At 38.6% G+C, this 16806-nt stretch overlaps 1 protein-coding gene across 8 annotated transcripts in view; it reads left to right on the forward strand.

The window, feature by feature from the left end:
• Positions 1-15290: 15290 nt before the first annotated feature.
• Positions 15291-16806, forward strand: part of FREM1 (FRAS1 related extracellular matrix 1) — a 177471-nt gene continuing 175955 nt past the window's right edge. For 2 of the 8 annotated variants that reach the window (XM_056805352.1, XM_056805355.1), the window contains exon 1: positions 15294-15848. The gene's annotated coding sequence lies outside the window, so the exon portion shown is untranslated. Of the gene's footprint in view, positions 15849-16806 lie in introns of all 8 variants that reach the window. The other 6 variants (XM_056805353.1, XM_056805354.1, XM_056805357.1 and 3 more) reach the window with 5 other exon arrangements.

Consider the following 16806-nt stretch of genomic DNA (forward strand, 5'->3'; position numbering starts at 1 on the left):
TTTTATATTATTTCTTCTATTTCTTAGATAACACTCAAATCATTGAAGCCAAACCCTTGGAGCACAGCTTTTGGAATTGGAAATGACTTTGGAGAGAAAAAAATATAAAACTTTCATTTCATAAGTGAATAAACCAAGACCCAGAGACATGGAGAAATTTTTCTCAAGATAAAGGTTTAGAAATATATATTAAGTGTCTATTGTATCCTGGGAAAAAAGAGAGATGGAGATGGAGGGAAAGAAAGACAGACAGAGATGGACAGACAGATATGGAGAGGCATGAAAAAGGAGTTTAAGAGAGAGTACTGAAGAGGGACAGGGAGGGGAAAAGGAGGTAGGGAAGGAAAGAGAAATACAAGAGATGGAGAGGGATGGACAGAGAGGAGAGGGATGAACAAATGGAGGGAAGGAGGTAGGGGAGGGGAAGAGAGACAGAGAGAGTGAGAGCGAGAGTGTGTGTGTGTGTGTGTGTGTGTGTGTGTGAGAGAGAGAGAGAGAGAGAGAGAGAGAGAGAGAGAGAGAGACAGAGACAGAGACAGAGAGACAGAGACAGAGAGACACACAGAGACAGCCAGACAGCCAGAGAGAGAGACAGAGACAGAGAGAGAGAGAGAGAGAGAGAGAGAGAGAGACAGAGAGAGACAGAGAGAGACAGAGAGAGAGTGAGAGCGAGAGAGTGTGTGTGTGTGTGTGTGTGTGTGTGTGTGTGTGTGTGTGTGTGTGAGAGAGAGAGAGAGAGAGAGAGTATATGTTTCTTTTCTTGAAGAAATTCCAGACTAGCTGAGAAGTCAATTTACACACAGAGAATAAGAGATAGTGCTGAATCAAGTGTTGGATTGTATAAGAGGACAAAAGTATCATGGAGATGAAGCTTAATGAAGCAGAAAATGATGGACCTGGGGTTAAAATTGCACACATAATGCTTATGAGTTGTATGACTCTATGATTCCTTTTTTTTAATCTGTAAAATGGGACTCATCATGCCTTATAAAGTCTCTGAAAGGATCAAAGGAGATAATGCCTTTAAAGCCTTTTGCATGTCAGTTAATATTCCAGGAATTGAGGAGAGCATGGTCTTAGGGGATTCAAGAAAAGCCCCCATGCCAAGGCCACCTTCCTTGATACCTCTCACCCTCTGCTGACATGGGGCTAGATTGGTGATGAGCCACTGGCCAACATACCTTAGCAATGATGTTGAGGAATAGGTCTCATGAGCTTGTAGTTTCCCAAACCTATCTAGTCCCTGACCACAGTGGATAAACTTTGAGCCTGGATTTACATGATGCTGAGAGAGGCCAGAGATTGTTCTGGATCACTAATCCCTGCTACTTCCTATGTGTAATCTCCTTCTCCCTCCTAAACACATACCAGACCAAAGCCACCTTATCACACAGACCGTCCCTCAAAAGTAAAGCCCAGATTTCTGTCCCAGAAGTAGCACTCACTTTTCCTCTTGTCCCTTCTTTCTAGTGAATAAACCACTCTTCTCTCCTTCTGTAGTATATGCTATCCCTTAATTAGGGGGTTTCAATTGGCTACCAGAGTATTAATCCTTGATCCTGGCATTCAGGGTCATCCACAAACTAGCTCTCACATCCTTCTCTGCTGAGCTTTATCTCATTAACTTGTTCTTCTAAAGGGCAGTTAGGTGGCATGGTGGATAGGGCACCAGGCCTGGAGTCTAGAAGACCTGAATTCAAATCCAGTCTCAGAGACTTGCTACCTATGTGACCCTGGGCAAGTCACTTAATTCTGTTTGCCTCAGTTTCCTCATTTGCAAAATGAGCTAGAGAAGGAACTGGCAAGCAACTCCAGTATCTTCGCCAAGAAAACTCCAAATTGTGTCATGAAGAGTTGGAAATGACTGATCAAAAGCAACAAATTCTTCTCTATGTTATTTTATATTCCAGCCAAGATGAACTACTCTCTACCTGCTGTCCTTGTTCCACTTTCAGTATTTTGAATGTTTTTGCTCATAGGATCATTGATCGAGATCTCTGAGGGAGCTTAGAGACCATCAAATTTAACCTTTTAATTTTATAGAAGAAAAAGAGTCAAAGAGATGCTAAGTGATCTATCTACTCATTAGTCATCCAGGTAATAAGGACAGAGGTAGATTTGACCCATGGTCTTCTGACTCTAGACCCAATTCTGTTTCCACTACGTCACAGCTTACACTTCAATTACTGGTCTTCCAAGCTCTGTAGAGAGTGCTTAGGATGTAGCTACCTATACTTATGCATTAGGTTTTGCATCTTCAAGCTAGACAAAGAAATCAAAGAGTACTCAATTTGTATTTCCTTCTCAATTGCCTCTTTAATCATCTATCATTATTATTTCCTCTCTGACTATTTTTTAAACCTTTACCTTTCTATCTTAGAATCAATACTGTATATTAGTTCCAAGGCAGAAAAGTGGTAAATGTGAGGGTAAGGGACTTGCCCAGCCCACAGCTAGGCAGTTTCCAATGCCAGGTTTGAACTCAGGTCCTTCCATGTTTAGCCTTGACTTTCCATCCACTGAGCCACCCACCTCCCTGCTCTTCCTACTTTTCAATGGATATAACCATCTTGTGTTGTTGATTCTATTTTTCACCATTGAGCTAGAACATGAGGACTAGATAACATTGTAAATAGAGAGCTGGATTTAAGAATCAGGAAGAGATGAATTCAAATTCTGCCTCAGACACTTAATAACCATGTGACCCTGGGAAAGTCAGGCAATCTTTCTGGTCCTCCAATTCCTCATCTGTAAAATTAGGAGGTTGGACTTGACAACCTCTTTGTTCTAGCTTCGAATTCTTTGTTCTTGGAAGTCAGACTTGACTGGAGTTAAGAAAGAGCCCCATTCTACAGCTTTAAATATTGCTATACACACAGACCTCTCACCTGAAGCCTCATCATGGAATAGAATTGACCCTGGCTTCCTCTGTGTCTGCCCTAATTTGATGTTGGAGAATAGAATCTTCTGAGCTCCTGAGCTTCCATACCTACTCAATCCCTGATTAGAGTATGCTAACTTTGATCTTGGATTTACATAATGGCTAAGCTGTGATATAAATCTAGAATGTCTTTCTCCAAATCTAGTGGCTCATTCCACTGCCAACACTCTATAGTAGAACAAGAGTTTCCCCAAACTTTGTATTCCTCTGTTCTAAGTCCCTGGTTCTTTAAGCAAAAAAACCCCAAAACATTTTTAGAAACAATAACTTCTACCCCTCAAATAGCTCTTATAAAAACAGCATTTAGATGAGCTGGTCCTAAGGGAATCAGGAACACCTGATCCTATTTCTAAGTGAATACACATGGATTAAAACAAGTTTGGGGCAGAAGTGTGGTTGGCATATTTTGCCATGATCCAGATACTACCAGACCTTAATTGTTTCATGCTTGTAGAATATGGGAGACTTTCTGTCCTCACTGATGATTTCTCCAGTGACTATGACTAAGGGAATTATCCCATTTTCATATTGTTATTCTGTTAGGAATTTTAATTCTTCTTCTTTCTGACTTCTGAGTGTGTTCCATCTATGGGGCTCTTCTTTGAGCTTTTTAGTGAAGACCTTGTAGAAAATGGGAATAGAGACTAACTGTGTGATTTTATTGATGTAGGAGAGCTCCCTTGAGAGGAAACCTCTTCTACCAAAGCTAGAGGTAGTTTTCTCAGCTACTTTCTCAGCTGTTTAGTCTTAAAGAATTATTTAGAACCCTGAGAGTATTCTTGCCCAAGTGACTTGTCTGAGAATACACAGCCAGTGTGTGTCAGCGATTGAAGCTAGGTCTTCCACAACATCATAAAGAAGAGAGCCCTAAGGTACAACCATTAGCAGTTCATTCTGACATTTCATTAAAAAAACACAGCCACATAAGCACTTCCTGACCTGGTCCCTTGTTGTTTTGCTTATATTTTTACACTTTACTGCCCTCAACCCACTATGATTTATTGTGACTTCCTTAAGTTTCCTCAAACAGATGACACTCCATGTCCTCACCTTCGGCTTTCTCATTTACTGTCCCCTGTGCCTGGAATGATCTCCTTCTTCATCTGTCTCCTGGCTTTCCTGGTTTCCTTCAAGAATCAAATGCCACATCACTATTTTTGCTCTTTCTTTCTTATCTGTTTAAAGGGAAATGCAAAGTGCAAGCCATTGCATCAAACTGTATTCTGTAAATTCTGTAATTCTGTAAATATAGACCCTTTAAAATTAAAATTTTATTCAAGATAGTTATTATTCAGTAACTTCTTAGCTATTTGTTGGGGTTTTGTGTTGTCATATCAGTTGAATGGATACCATTCCATAGATTTTTTGTGTGTGTTTGTCTTCAATTTTTATAGTCACTATTAGGTTAATTAAAAAAAAAAAGAATCAAATGCTACCTTCTATAAGAGGATTTTCTTCATAGAGTGCCTTCCTTCATAGATTACCTTCCACTTACACTGCATATTTTGTATGCAGTCATTTACACATTTTCCTCCCTCATTAGAATGTCAGCTCCTCCAGGACAAGAAGAATGTTTTTACAATCCACAAAGTAAGTGTTGACCAAATGTCTGCTGATAATAATAATGAAGATGATGAGTTTGGATGGGGTTGTTATCCCATCATTCTAATACCCATCACTTTAAATGGTTCCTCTGGGACTGACTCAGGACATGGTTAAAATGGCCATATCCCTCCTAAATACATTAACAGGAATGTTGTAGACTATGTCACTCACTCCCAAGAAGTAAAACACATATTATGTTTTGAGATTTGGGGATCAGATCAGTTCCCCTTTTTTATTATTGTTGTAATTTCCAGAGTACAAGAATTGGGTAAGCTGCCTTATTGTTTTTACAGAGCTGAATGCATCATTCTTTTAACACTAAATTCTGTGGGCTTCACCATGAAATTACAATAGCTGCACTAACTTGCTAATTAGCTCTATGGATTTATTGAGTTGTGATAAGCCCAAAAGAACTGGGGCGAGACATTTTCTCCAGGGTCTCAAGCACCTAGTCACTGGATCCTCGAGTCGTGTTTACATGGACATATTGAATTGTTCCCAGGGTATCAATTAGTTTTAAAACCAAAAATATTTTAAAAAATTACAATAAGGTACTTTCTTCCCTTTCCTATAAAAAGGGGATTATAAATGGCTTCTAATTGTTTTCATGCTGAAAGAAAGCATCTGGAAAGTCTATTGGCTGCTTACACCAATCCTAGCACACTTAAGCCATAGTCTAGCTAATGATTATGGAGAAATACATTCCATATTTGATTTTTAGTCATGACATCTGCAGGGGATGGAATGAGTCAGCTGATTTCCATTTCCTACCTTGCCTTTTTCAAGCAAATTCAGAAAGGATAACGCAATGGGACATGTTCTCCTGACATTTCACTATCTGTAGTCAAGTGAGGTCCTTCACACAGGAATGTACTGGATTTACTCTAGCATGGGACTGGAATGCTAGCCTGGGTTAAATAATACTGCAGAAAGTTGGGATATGTTGATTCTTGCAGAGCGTTTCTAGGTTATGGATTTTAGACACAGAGCAATGTGAAAAGAAGTCGGTATTTATTATTATTAATTTTGTTACTGATCTCTATATTTGTTGCCTTCTTTTAAAAAGCAGCCTGAAGGTTCTGGATTTAGGGAGAAGATACAATAAGTATTTATTGTTACATGAATTTTTATAGTCCACGTTCCTCTCAACTCTTGAATCCATGTTAACTCAATTCCTGTAAAACTAGCTGATGTGTATCTACCCCCTTATTGTTTTGCAAAAGTCTTTACATACATTGTCTCTTTTGAGCCTCTCTGCAAAATCAGTAACACATTATTAGCCCCATTTTACAGACGAAAAACCTGAATCTTAGAGTCATACAATTCATAAGTGTTGGGTATCGGGTTCATCAAGTTCTTCTATACTGAATTATTGGGTTCAATAAGGGGTATTTGGATTGTAGCTTGTAATCCCCAAATTATAGCTTACAAATTCCCCAATTCTTTGCCACCACAATCCTTTTCCTCTTTGATTCTTTAGGAATATAGAGTTAGTAGTAGTATGGATAAGTCAAAGAGTATGCACAATTCAATAGCTTTATGGGCAGAGTCAGAAATTGCTTTTCAGAATAACTGGGCTGGTTCACAGCTTCTCCCAACAGTATATTCAAAGACCTGTTTCCCCAGAACTCCTCTAGAAAAAAATTTTCTATTTTTTGTCAACTTAGCCAATATGATGGGTGTGAGGTGATCCTTGGGGAAAATTGTTTTGATTCTCATTCTTTTAATTATCAGTGACAGAGCATTTTTTCATATGGCTATTGATAACTTGGATTTCTTCCTCTGAAAACTTCCTGTTCAGGTCTTTTGATGAGAAATCAGTTGTGAAATTCATCAGAGTCCTGAAAGAAGCCAAGAGGTATAGATGAGGAGGAACAGAATTCCAGGGAGAAATAACCTGGGCGAACAGGGCTGGAAGACATCTGAGAAGAAAATAGGTGCTACAATGGATAGAGCACTGGGACTAGAGTCAGCAAGACATGAATTCAAATGTGACCCAAGATACTGGCTGGGTGACCCTGAGCCACTGACTCTGACTCAGTTTTCCTTTCTGTAAAACAAGGATAATAATAGCATCTATCTTCCAGGGTTGTTGTGAGGATCAAATGAAATAATTGTAAAGTGCTTTGCTTTGCAACTTACTGCCTGACAGTTAGTGTTATATAGATTATGATTATCATGATGAATTAGATCACAGAGTGTATGGAAGAGTGTATGGAAGAGAGTAAAATTTAAGAAGTCTGGAAAGGTGGGAAGGGACCAGGTTTGACGAATTCTATATGCCAAGAAGAGGAATTTATAATCTGCTCGTAGTGGTGATACACAGTCACTATTGTTTACTGATTGGGAAGTGACATGGTCAGATCTTCATTTAGGAAAATCTCTTAGTTATCTAAGTGGGTGGTGAATTGGAGTGGGGAGAGATGAGTCAAGGAAGGGTCTCCCCCAGGGTAGTGACTGTGGGAGATGAGCCTGTCCATACTTAGCTAGGTTGGTGCTCATAAAGCAGGCAAAATGTTATTCTAGGACCATATTCAAAGTCTTTCCAGTTTAGTGGAAACAATCCCAGTTTGCACTCAACTGACTTGGTCATGAAGAACTCAGGGCTACAGTGAGGCACAAGGTGGGTCTTTGTAGAGAACCAGTCCAAGGACTAATTATAAAATCAACTTTAAGAAAAAAGAAAAAAAAATATTTCATTAAAAAAAATTAGGGGGGGCAGCTATGTAGCTCAGTGGATTGAGAGCCAGGCCTAGAGATGGGAGGTCCTAGGTTCAAATCTGGCTTCAGACACTTCCCAGCTGTGTGACCCTGGGCAAGTCACTTGACCCCCATTGCCTACCCTTACCACTCTTCTGCCTTGGAGCCAATACATGGTATTGACTCCAAGATGGAAGGTAAGGGTTTTAAGAAAAAAAAAATTAGGATCCAAGTTGTAACAAAGAGGCATTCCTTTGGTGAATCACTTTATAAATGCACTTGTCTTAGACGGTTCTGGCCTTATACAGACGTCTTCCCAATTACAAACAGCTTGTATTTCAAGAATTCATTTGTCAGTTAGTTGTTTGGAATTCAGAATGCTTTTTCTTATAGAAAAATGTAATAAATAGAGGCTGGGTTCCCAGGGAAGCCTACAGGTTTACTTAACCATTAATTTACCTGAAATGTGAAAATAAAAGAACTTTTTCTACTATACTGAATGGGCATTTACAACATTGTTTTGTGGGAAAATGAATTGTACAATTGTACTAAATATGCCTAAAATATAGCTTTCCCACCTTTTACTATTTTTTTTCAAAAACGACTACATTTAGAGATAGTAATTCCTTCAAAAGAGGCAGATAGTGGTATTATGTTGTATTATAATGATTTACTCATACATATCCATAGTTTAGCAAGATTCTCTGTATGCAGAAAGTATCCAATAAATGATTGTTGATTGGCTTCTCTTCATCTACATAAGGAATGATAGGATTTAGAACTGGATGAGACCTTAGAAAATAGCTTTTTAATCTTTGTGTGTGTGTGTGTGTGTGTGTGTGTGTGTGTGTGTGTGTGTGTGTGTGTGTGTGTGTGTGTGTGTGTATGAAGGACCCATCTCACAGTCTGTAGAAGCTGATGGATTATTTCTCAGAAGAATATATTTTTAAAGCCCTTACCTGCTATATTAGAATAAATAGAAGTACAGGTTTCCAGGCAGAAGAGTGGTGAAGGCTAAGCAATTGGGGTTAAGTGACTTGCCTAGGCTAAGTCACTCACACAACTAAGAAATCAGAAGAATTTTTTTTAATGCACAGGATTACAAATGAAACCAATGATACTGAAATGGTCGAATAGCAAAATCAGATTATCAGAATATTAAGAAAAGCAAGTTGAGAGATACCAGGTTAAGAGCCCCCGATTTAGAGATAATCTAATCTAATTTCTTTATTTTAGAGATTAGGAAATAGGGGAATCACAGAGTTTAAGCAACCAGGACAAGTATGCATCTAATAAATAGGAGAGCCAGAATTTCAAGCAAAAGTGCTTTGAGCAAATTCTTTGCTGTTTCCATTTTGCTACACTTGTCTTTTTTTTGGTAATATGAATAGTAACGAATCTTAATGATTAAATGTCATGTATCATGATTCTAGAGCTAGTCATGTATTTTTCCAAGATACATTTTTATTTTTATGTTGTTGGTATAGCATCTAAATTTCTCAACATAGCCATCCTTTATCTCCATTCATTGAAACAAATAATAAAAATAGGAAAAAATGAGCAAAACTTAACTAATGCATCATAAAAATCATAAAAGATGACATTATATCCAGTATAGAATACCCATTGTTTCCCACCTCTGCAAGGAGAGAATTTCCAGGAGAAGAGGGTGAGTACCAGTATTAAATGCTGCAAAATCCAGGAATAAAATCCATTGAAAAAAGGTCACCAGAGTTGTCAATTAAGAGATTATTAGTACCTTTGGAGTGAGCAGTTTTAGCTGAATGATCAGATGTCTAGAGGGCTGAAAAGTAATGAAAAAAGGGGAAGTAGAGGCACCTAATATTAATGGCTTTTCATTCAAATTTAGCTGAGAAGGGGAAAAGGAATATAGCTCATAGAGATGGTAGTGGTTTTTTTTTTTTTTTAAGATGAAAGGGGAGAGAGAATGTTTGTAGGCAGTTGGGAAGGGGCCAATATAGGAAAAGGGAGGGAGAATATTAGGAGAAAGGGAGGGCAACAGGATAGAGAAGAGACTAGGAGAATGGACCAAGGGTTTACATAGAGGGGTTTGCCTTGGCAAGCATGAAGGACCGTGTCTTCATCAGAGATGGCAGTGAAGGACTGAGTGGATGCTGATGTCAGAAGGATGGCAGAAAATGAGTAAGTAGTGAAGAAGTGGCCTCATTTTTTTTCAGTGTAGTATATATGAGTGAGGTCCTCAGCTGAGTGGGAAGGGAGATGGGGAGTCATGTCATAGGAGGCTTGAGAAACAAAAGAGAAGGATTGGAACAGCTGCTGCGATGCATGATGTAGAGAATTGATTAGAATGAAGTAGAAGGGTGATCTTAATGCCATGAGGGCCCAGTTGGAGTTAGATGGATTTGTAGTGGATCTACTTAGCTCTATTTTGTGACTTCTTCCAACTTTGTTTAGCAGCTTGAAAGAGTGAAAGAGGCAGATGGGTGGAATAATCCGATCTTGAGGTTTGGCATGACATGATTGGTGATTGGACAAGGGGCCACAAGTTGAACTGTTTTACCAAGGGTTTTGGATTAGTAAGGAGGAGAATATAACCAGTGGACGGTCCATAGCCTGGGAAAATTCTGAGAAGGGATAAAGAGAGTTGGTCCTGGTGAAGACAAAGGGCAGGGATCCTTAGAAATAGGGAAACCTGGAATGAAATTATATTATGACTAGATTAAAAATAATGGGAATTCATGAACATGAAAATACAACTTATGGGTGATGGTAAGATCAAGAATATGACCATCCCTTAAACATTTGTTAAGCACCTACTCTCTGCTAGGCATTGTGCCAGGTGCTGGGGAAGTAAAGACAAAAATAGGAAGTCCCCATGCTCTAGGAACTTATATTCTACTGTGCCCCGTATCTGTATCCAAGTAGGCATCTTCTAACCCTATATCTACATAAAAGAAGTCAAAATCATGGGTCAAAGGAGACTCAGAAACATGGAGCACCACTCGGGTGTTTGTGAGAGAGTTTGCTAGTGCTGTTATTGGGCCAAGATTTATCTCTATGTTTGAGCAGCACTGTGACTCAGTTAATTAATTTGAAAGAGTTTTGGATGCTAGAAAACACCATTCAAATCTAAGAGATTACTATTATTTCGTAATAGTTTCCTGGATTATAACATTCCTCTGTATATTGACTAGATACAGTTGTACTTATCAACAATTGGTTCTAATTATATAAAAACACCAACACAGTGCCTTAAGAGTGCAATATGAATGCTGGTAGAATTGAATTGAATTGCAACCTGAGAAATTATAGCAAATAATATCTTTAATTCATAAGATTCATTCTCTTCTTTCTTTTTCCATTTTGCAGAGTTAAAAACTGAGGCAGTAAGAAATGGAAGGGTATTTTTGTGGTCATTTTTTATTTGTTTAATACATTTAAAAAGAATGCATATACAAAGAATTGAGACATGAGAAAAGATGGAAGTTCAACTCTAATGAATCTATAAGAATTAGGATTTTGGGAAGATGAATAAGATTCCCATGATATTTAAAAAATTGGAAATGGCAAACCAATAGCTTTCTGATGTGATGTGATGTGATGTGATGTGATGGAGAAGCCATTTCTAAGCTAGATTTAATTTCAGCTGATTTTGCTTCTATACAATAGCAACTTAAAGCATTTATCTTTCCACTTAGGTCTAAGTGGAAATGTTTCTACCTGGAAAGATGGTATTTTTTATGTTTCTTTCCCTATTAAGAAAGAAGCAGGAAAACCCCATTATGATTAAAGACACTGTAGATGATGGAGCAGTATTTCAGTATCTTGATGGGTCTGTGATCTCTTTGGTATGAGCACTCCTTCCATAAGTACATATCAAAAGTCCAAATAGCTCACTTGATAGACTGTTAAGCTGAAGGTCTCACTCCTAAGAATCTTGGCAGAATTTCAGCTACTTCCCTCCCTACTTCCCAATCTATTTAAAGGTCAGCTAGATATTAATCTTGCATTTCATTCCTCTCCCTCTATTCTCTAATGGGTCAAAGACTATTCCAGGTTTGAATTCTGCATGCATTTTGTCATTTATGAGCTGTATGACCTTAGACAACATGTCATTTAATGTCTCTGAGTCTCAGATTCCTCATTATAAATTGAGGGGTATGGACCAGAGACTTTATCAAGCTCTAGATTTATGTTCCTGCTCTCATTCTCTGCCATTCAATCTCAGTGTAGCACACAGTAGGCTCTTAAATATTTCTTGGTTGAGATGTGCTGGAACTTGGAACGCAAGAAAAGGAGTAGTTTGTAAAGTACCTGCAAAGATAGATTGGGGCCAATTTGTGAAGAATTTGCAAAGTCAGTCAGAGGAGTTTATATTTTATTATGGGGAGTCATTGAAGTCTGAATAAGGGAGTGTCACAGTTAGATCTGTGCTTTAGCAAAATCACTTTAAATTAGACTGGAACTGAGGAGATGAATTAGAAGGCCAATGGAAATAATCCAGGCAAGAGTTGATAAGTGTCTGAACTAAGGTGGTGACTGTGTATGTGAACAGGGAGAAAATTAAATGTTAGAGAATGTTTGGAAGTAGAAATGAAAATGTCTGGCAACTGATGTGAGGTAAGAGAGAGTGGAGGGAGTTGAGAATAATGTAGCTTTGTGAACTTCAGAAAAATCCTGTGGTATCTTTTAGTTTATTTTAACAATAGAAAATATTACCAAAAAGGGACTTCATATCTTCTAGCATGAGAAGCATGGTGGTGCCCTTAAACAGAAATAGAAGTTGGGAAGAGAATTGGGTTTTGGGGGAGAGATAATGAGTTTTCTCTTGGATGTCTTGAAGGATGGAGGAAACAAGCATTTGTTATGCACTTATGATGTGAAGAAAGACAGATCTTGCCCTCAAGAAGCTTACATTACATTTTAATGGAGGAAGATAGGAAGCAGACAAAAGGGATCTGAAAAGGGGAGGAATGAAATTTGAAATTTTGTATTTGTTGCTGAGTCATGGGTTTGAAGTCAGGAATAGTCCAAACTGAGCTCCTCTGGAAAAGAGAGGCTTCCGGGACACTACTGAAGAGAGAAGGGGGCAAGCCTTACCTGGGATATTCCATGTTGAGATGGTAACAGAGGTCATTGAAGATATCAGGGCTAGAAGGAATGGAACTGAAAATCAATTAGAGAAGAATCAAAAGATCGTTTTGCTCTAGTGAGGGCCCAGGGGAGGTTAGAAGATGGAATCTGTAGTGGACCCTGTCAGGCTGGTTCCTTGGATTCCTCCAATTCCATTCAGCAGGATGTGAGTAGGAGTAGAGTAGGCTGATGGTAGGTTTGGGGTCTGGTACATCAAAAGGACCCAAAGGACAAGGGGGTGAGATATTAAAAAGCAAAGGGTATAAGGTCAAGATTTAGAAGTGAGGAAAGTGTAGTAAGGATAGCATTAGTGACCCTAGAAGGTCCTGAAAGATGGTGGGATTGGAGATCACAATGAGGATGGAGAATAAGTTGGGGAGGGATAAGGTCTAATGAAAGAACTGAGGTTATGATCAGATAGGGGAACATCAGAATTTTCCATCATGAAAGTGAAACCCTTGTAGGTGATGGTGAGATCTAGCTTGTGTCCATTCCTTTATGCGTCTGATTTGAGAAACAGTTTATGGGATTTGAGGAGGCTGGAGGTTAGGCTGTTTAAGGGTATACGTTGAAGTCTCTTTTTATAAAAGTAAAAGTTGGAGAGGAGAGAAAGGCAGTGATCTGGAGGAGCTTGACATCCATTGTGCTGTGGGTCAGAAGATAAATTTTGAGAGTGAATGGCAAAGGAGGAAAAGTAGTCAAGTTATGGCAGCAAAGACAGAGCCTGGTGGTGGCAACAGGGAACCCAAAGCAATCCTCCTCCTCCTCTTCTTTCTCTTCTTCCCTCTCCTCCTCCTCCTCCTCCTTTTCCAAGACAAATGTGATGGGAGGAATAGGAGAAGGTGCAACCAGTGCTGGAGAGGATGCTTGAGGATGGAGCCACCTGTGGAGAGCCATGGCTCTCTGAGTGACATACAATGGGAGGAGCACATGTCCTAAGATGGAAGGAGCTTGAGAGGAAAATGACTAAAATGAAGGGAAGCTTATCAGTTATGGAATGAGGATTCCAGAGGGCACAAGAGGAGAGAGAAGCCTCAGGGAGGGATATTAGAGGGCTAGGTTGAAGAGGATGGGAATGGCTGAATGGGAGGTAGGTAGACTACCATTAAGCCACAGAGACTAGGAATTTTAAGAAGCAGGAGTTTGCTAGTCAAAAGGATAGTAATGTCTCATCTCCTCCCTTGGCTAAAAGTGCTGTGTACCTTCCAGCCTCCATGCTTTCCTTAATGCTATTACCTATATATAGAATGTTCTCTGTTCCCCTTTACCTATAGAAATCATACCAATCATTTAAAATCCATCTGAAAGAAGCCTTCTCTGATCCCATTGGTTAGTAGCAACCTTCCTTCCCCCAACTTGACTTCTTTTTCATCTTAAAAAACACAAAAGAAAACAACCCTTATCTTCTGCCTTGGAATCAATCCTGTGTATTGCTTTCAAGGCAGAAGAGCAGTAAGGGCTAGGCATTAGGCATGAGGGTTAAGTGACTTGCCCAGGGTCACACAGCTAGGAAGTGTCTGAGGCCAGATTTGAACCTAGGACCTCCCATTTCCAGGCTTGGCTCTCAATCCATTGATTCACCTAGCTATCCCCATTGCAGTTCTTTTAAATATAATTTTGTATGATATATGTGTGTAATCATATGTATAACAATGATCTTATCCTTCTGTTTACTATGAGGTCTCAAATGGGACAGGGATTATGTTTTATCTAAACTCTATCTCCCCCAATATGTAATGTTTGTTGAATGAATGCAACTGGAAAATTTCTCCTGGTGGAGATGTATGTCAGCTGAATCCATTTACAATGTCAAAGTCGGGGAACAACCATATCACAGGCTATCCATTCTCTCAGGTTTCTTCCATGCCTGGTTCTATTTCAGATGTCATAGAATCTAAGAATCAACAGGAGCCTGTTTAGTCCAATTCCTTCCAAAATCTTGAATCCCCTTGGGAACAGCTACAGCATATCATCTCCCAGCCTCTGATGTAAGCCCCCAGAGAGGGGGCACTTCAGAATCTTTCTGACTCCAAGTGTTGTGGCAACCTAGATAGAGATATCCTGTAATATATCTATGACAAAGCCCACACTTCCTAATTTTTCTAGTCCAGTTAAAGAACAGTTTCAATATGGATTAATAAGGTTTTAATAAATATTTTTATTATGTATTATACATGTATGTATATAATAAATATGTATATTTATATGCATACATGCATATATTTTAATAAGGTCTTAATATATTTAAATACTCAAATATATGTATGTTTTAATAAGGTTTTAAATATATTTGAATATAATATAATATATTTGAATATACATATAAATATGTGTATTTATTTTAACAAGGTTATATGTATAAATGTATGTATATTTTAATAAGGTTTTATATATTTAAATACATAACTATATGCATATATTTTAATAAGGTTTAAATATATTTGAATATATAAGTACACTTATAAATATATAAACTATGCATATATTTTAATAAGGTTTAATAATATTTTAATAAGGGTTTTCCTAAGGGAAAGCCAATGCCCCAGATCATATCCTAGTTTGGAATTTGGAAAATAGGATCACCATGAGAATATCTAAATGTCTGTTAACAGAGAGCTACTCACTACTATTTTTTTTATTTTAAGGGAAAGAAATACTAAAACAAAAATAATGTCAACAACAGCAAACCGAATTTTCTCATCTGAAAAAAACAAACAAACAGTAAATAACATTTTAGACTAACTAAGTAACTTACACCCACTTTTTCTGAACGCCTTGGAAGAAGTTAAAACCTACCTAGTTACCCTTTACCGAAGGCTGGGAATAGCATCTGTATTTGAAAAAAACAAAACCCAACCTCTGAGGAGCGGCAGGAAGGCAGGTCAGGGGAGAGGGGTGGGTGAGAGGTTGGGGACTCTCCTAGCTCAGCCACTGGCTGGGGAGCGTTAGTTCACAACTGATGGTGAGAAAGTAAGCAAGGAAGAGCCTAGGAAGAGAAAACGGCCAAGCTTATTAACAAGAGCTCACTTTTGTCCCCTGGGGACCCAACAGGCAGAAGGGGATGGGAAGAACTCTGGCAGCCAGCCAGGGAACCAGGGCTCATTGTAAACAGTTGAAGGCATCCTTATAATGCCCCGTTCCTAGGGAGCTCCGAGGCTTTGCTCTGGAAGTTTTCAAAGCAGAAGCAGTCTAGGAGACGAGCGGCAGAGAGAGGGGGTTTGTGGGGGGGAGGACTGCCTGTGTGCTCTTATTTATTTGTTTTTTGGTTCGGTGGGTTGATGGCTTTTTAGGACAAAGAAAACTAAAACCAAGCTGACCAGAAAGACTGGAATTTCAGCTCTCCCTCTTTTTCTTTCTTTCCTTCACTGGATTTCCCCCTTACCCCTCAAAACCCTTTAGACTAGAGATTACTGGGTCAGGGACTCTTATTATCCCTCCTGCTCCAAGATCATCTTGCCTTTTAGCATTGAAAGGAATATCACTACCTGTAAGTATCTTCTTTATGTCCCCCATTTTGGATTGAGTATGAGTGTTCTGTTAACGGAATGCACAGAGTCTATCCTTGCAGGATAATTAACTCTGGCCAGCAGTGCATGAAATTTGCAGAGTTTTGCTGCTGAAAGTTTAATTCTAACCTGAATGGGAAAGGGGGGCAACTTAAGAGTGTTAACTGGTAGTCTCTTGTGACAATTCCTCCACGGAAAAATTGAATGTTCAAGGTTCCATTTTGCTGATATTTTTTTTCTAATGTTCCCCAAATGCTGTTATTTATTACTTGTCTAAGATTTATGACATTCTCCAGTTTCTATTCCATGACATACATCAATTGAAATGTCGGTTTTTGCATTTTTTTTTTCTCCAAAATTTAGATGTGTGTTCCTGGTTCCTTTTAAACTAATCAAATATGACAAAGAATGAGGGAATTAGAAAAGAAAAACAAAGAAAACTCATTTAATGTTCTAATGAGTTAAAAAAAAAAATCCCAAGACATTTAAGATGATCGTTTCTAGACACTTTTGCCTCAGTGACATATTTATACTTTTTTTTTTAACAGAATGATTTTGTCTGGGAGCGAGGTAGAGCTAAGAGAACACAGCTGACCGAATTAAAAAAAGAAAACAAACAATTCATAAGCTGAATTCTGTTTTTATTTAGATACTTTGGTGATGAGGAAATTACCTTGGCCATTTTTAGTACAGAAATTTTCAGGCCATTTTATTTCTATTGCCTCTTAGTCCCACACTGGTGGGAGAGTTTTCTAGTGTGAATTACATAGCTTAAGGGGAATATTTCCTAGGGTGTGTTGGTATTTATCGTTTGGGTCATCTTTCTGAAGAGATTAACCTCTTTTGAATGTCTGGGGCATGCCAGATGCATGTGTTGGTCCAGATGCAGAAACTTTGAGATACAAATGCTGCAAGGCTGTGCTGATGTGTGGTGGGTAA

The sequence above is a fragment of the Monodelphis domestica genome, chromosome 7 (assembly GCF_027887165.1).
Source record: "Monodelphis domestica isolate mMonDom1 chromosome 7, mMonDom1.pri, whole genome shotgun sequence".
NCBI classification, from domain to species: Eukaryota; Metazoa; Chordata; class Mammalia; order Didelphimorphia; family Didelphidae; genus Monodelphis; species Monodelphis domestica.